Genomic DNA, 4,573 nt, shown 5'->3' on the forward strand with positions numbered 1-4,573 from the left:
TTATTTTAAGTTTCGAACACCATTACATATTCACACCAGATATTAAATAACAAATTGAACAACGTTTGTATCATAGTGGTTTAGTATTTTTTTACAGGCAATAGAGTTCACAAGTCTTCTGTAGGTTTATACTGTATTAATATTGTATATGAATATTATTGTGCATTTATTATCCACTATTTTTAATTAATATGACTATCGCGTTGTTTATATAATAGTACTATATTGGAAATGTTGTTTTTTATTTGAGAACCCTGAACGATATAATTTATCTTTAAATTACGATGCCAGATACCTAGGACTCAATTTGGATAAACGCCTTACTTGGAACCCACACATTCGTATCAAAAGACTTGCCTTAAATGCCTGACTCCGCAGTCGTCCCTTGCTTACAAATAATAAACACTCTAACTAAAAGTTTAAGTTCTTATGTATAAAACACTTCTAAAACCAATGTGAACCTACGGTCTTCAATTGTGGGGTACTGCTAAAATATCAAATACAAACAAAATCCAACAGTTCCAGAATATTTCTCTTAGAAAAATTACAAATGCTCCACCTTTTGTGCCTAATTATACCCCACATAAAGATGACCTCACAATGAACACTGTGACTGAAGAAGCTGTAGATTTCTACAAACGCTTTCATAAATTTAAAAAAAAAACGAAGTTCTAGACTCTAGACAGCGTTAATTCCCAGCCAAGTGTTACCAATGGGTGACTTCTTAATTTAAAATATTAATGCTATTATTATACTATCATGTATACTTATTGTGCTATGTTGTACAGATTGTGAATTTCAAATAGTATAAAAAAAAAAAAATTACGATGTATTTTAATATATTTTATTCACTTAATGCTATATTGGTTCACTTATTAATGGTTTTAGATTCTGAGCGGAGCGATGAATGTATTGATTTTACCATGATGTGTTTTTTTTTTCTTGTGTCTGTCATCACGTTTTGGGGCAGTAAAAATGCTTCGATTTTTGACTTCAGTACCTCGTTCGATCAGAAAGTGAATCTAGTTGGTACTTAGGGGGGGGGGGGTCAAAAGTTAAAAATTCTTAATACTTTTCTAAATAATCGAGAAAAAGAAACTAAAAATTAAGTGGAAAACGGGTAATTTTACGCACACTCATTTTTCGACAAAATCGATTTTGGTTTTTGATGTAACTTTAAAACGAATGACCATAGATACATGAAATTTTCACCGAATGTTTATATAAGTATATTCTATCCACCATGCAATTTTTAAAAATTTTGACTTAAGTTTAACTATTCATAGGTATCTGGTATATGCAATTTTCAATCATTATTAGTTTTTTTTAAAATTAAAATCGATAAAAATTTATTTTTTAGGTAGAAAATCTTGAAAATTTAATACAAGGCTCTTAAAGTATTATTACAATAGCAGTTGAAAAATAAAATAAATTCATAGTTACAATTTTTTTATATAAGCATTCAAAGTTTGAATTTTGACAAAATAAGTAAAAATTCACAAACTATTTTAAGCTAGAAATTCATAAAAAATTTTCTTTTTAAATCTAAGATTTGAAAAATTTTAATAATCTATAATATATTCTAGACAGATAAACCGTCTTCGCTCAGAATCGTTTTTCGTATACAATGATATAATATCATTGGATTCAAATTTAATTCCATCCATTACAGTAACCCACTTGTAACCTATTGTACAGCAGAGCGACATCCACGACTTACCAGCTTTTTTTTAATTAGATATAGGTATTAGGTATTTGTATAGTATTAATTGTTTTAACAACAGCATTTTTTCTAATTTACAGTGTTATAGATTAAAACAATAGGTACAACGGTGTGTTAGCGATAGATATACGGCGTACGCCTATATACCATGACCACTTAATATAGTAAAGTCCTGCAGGCGTAGGATGATATTATTTTCACAGATTAGCATTCAATAAAACCCATTAATTTATGAGTTAAAACCTTAAAACACAACCGGACAAGGACGAAACGGTTTGGATGTAAATTATATACCTCTATAGAGTTCATCGGACAAAACCAACGTGTATAGCACACAAAAATACAAACCTAACCCACGTGATTCGACACCTATAAAATTGGTCCCTATTAGAAACAAACCGCAAAAACCGCACCCAATCCAACGATGTATACCTGTATCCTATACGTATACGCCACACGTAACCACGTTGGTATAATATACTTCTTCTATACCTTAAACGATTATTCCACCAATAATCTTGATTACTTTTACACGTCTACAGCGTGGTCCATAATTATGTATTATGTCATGAATGATCAGTTATTATTATTATTATTATTATTATTATTATCATCGTCATCCGCGTGTTGTTGTTTTGACTATACCAAATGTCGTGAGTACGTAATTATATATTAATATTATTGTAGTTAATTTTTTTCGCTCTCATACATTAAATATTTCAAAATTAACTTGCTAATTGTCTAATCAAATATTCTAATAGAATTTAAACAAGCGTTATAACACATTATTGTTTGTGCAATGAGTAATAGTAGTTACCTGTCTTCTTTTTTTCTACGGTACTACCAATTGCACAAAGAACCTAAAGAATAATAATGTGTGGTGATTAAGTTGAAATTGTTGTTGATGTATTAAATAAGTAGGTACCTACGTTTATAGTCATAATCAATACCGATCATGCGTATTCATATATTAGATTCGCATAACTTTACATTTGTCGAATGTTTTTTGAAAGTTTTTGTCTTTTTATTTATGTAGGTATTGGACAATCAAGTAACGCTATTTAGGTACTAGGAAGAATAATACAACGAACACAATACTAATAGAAAATTGTTTTAATGAGTAGGTATATAGTATGATATTTATTATACAACAGGTTAAATTTATTATATTAATATTTTTTTGTAAATGGCGTTAATTATTTCAAGCATATTATTTTAACAATACTTCTATTGTTTAAAATATTTAAATTCCTCATATAATCGTTTATTTAAATATACACAATCTGTAAATATTGTTTTACAATAAGTGCATGTGATGACCTAATATAATAAAAAAAAAATATATTTATACTTAAATTTGTATATTGTAATCTTTTATGAAACAGTTATTCAAAAATTTTACATTTAAGTTGTAATATAATAAATATAAGAAAGTATTGTTATAAGTAATTTTAAGTTTTAAATTTTATTCTTAAGTTAAAATTAAAAACTGCTTAAAATAATAATTTAATGTATTTGAAAAACGATAAAATTGTAATAATACTTATATAATTACTAAACAAGGAATGACTATTTATGAAAGAAATTAACAACAAGTCAACAAATCGAGACCTGTGTTATTATTTTACATAGTTATTTATTTGCTGTATTATAATTACCGTAGTTAAAAATGTTTGGTTTATAAACAATCAAACCAGTTTTAATTCATTTCCTAATGGATGTTTGACCAATAACTAATAATAAGTACCCATTCGAAGACATTTAAAGTGGAGCCATTAATGTGTCCATTTTTAAACTAATTTTAAGTGTAATTTTATGGAGTTTTAGAAGTTTGTATAAATTGATCTTCGAGTTTACCATTTCATATGAAAGACAGCTTTTCTTATTCTTCATTGTTCACGTGTTTTACTTTATAAAATGTATGACGAAGAATGAAAGTAAGCAAGTAAAAGTATTCATAAACAAATCGTTACTATGTGGTTTTCTAGTTAGAAGTCCTTTAGTACTAATGTATTATACTCCATTTAATATTTATATATCTACTTATTATTGTATGATGATGTCCCATTTGTGTAGACAAAGTATTAAGTATAAAGTTATAATTTATAAGCCATTTAGGCAACATTGAATTCAGAAATGAATTACCTATTTTAGTTTAATAGCTTGGAATATTGTCTATTCCGACAGAAATTTAATATTTTCTGATATATACAATTTTAAAATTGATATTATAATGTATAGGTATCATCGACAGACTACGAATTGGCCACACATTATACACTCATGAGCACTAAATGAATAAAAAGGAACTACGGATATGCACCTCATGTAATACCACGGTCCACGATCACTGTAAAATATCTTTTAACTGAATGCCTCCTCACAAAAGACTCTAGACACAAATTGATGCTCCCCAACAACCTGCGTGAAATCCTAGCACCAAATGAAGAGAGAACATCATCACTTCTAGAATTTCTCAAAGAGACCAACCTTATTCATAAAATATAATAGCAATACTTAGAATATCACATAAAATGTTAAACATATTTCTCTTGTTAGACTTATTGTATCATATTAATCATCTATTTACAACTTATTATCCTGTAAAATTTAAATACAGTATAATATGTATTTTGAAACGCCAATAAAGCCAGTAGTTGAGGCGTATTTGTTGAATAAAAAAAAAATAATAATGATGATGTATGCATTAGAACAAAACGATTTATTTTCAAAATATTAATATTAAATAGTCATATTGAAAATATAAGTGGGTATATTAAAAGAAATATACATAACTTTATACTATCGTTTCCCTTATTATAATATTGTCCTTAAACATTATTATTTTTA

General features: G+C 27.3%; 1 long non-coding RNA gene across 1 annotated transcript; it reads left to right on the forward strand.

Moving 5' to 3' along the window:
• Positions 1-273: 273 nt before the first annotated feature.
• LOC149055425 (uncharacterized) lies at positions 274-4,195 on the forward strand. Its single transcript, XR_016192208.1, has 2 exons — positions 274-2,843; positions 3,965-4,195. It is a non-coding gene; the product is annotated as an uncharacterized LOC149055425 (long non-coding RNA).
• Positions 4,196-4,573: the final 378 nt, after the last annotated feature.

This window comes from Diuraphis noxia, unplaced genomic scaffold, assembly GCF_037042655.1.
Source record: "Diuraphis noxia isolate RWA-SAM2 unplaced genomic scaffold, SU_Dnox_SAM2 contig0005, whole genome shotgun sequence".
In the NCBI taxonomy this organism is placed as follows: Eukaryota; Metazoa; Arthropoda; class Insecta; order Hemiptera; family Aphididae; genus Diuraphis; species Diuraphis noxia.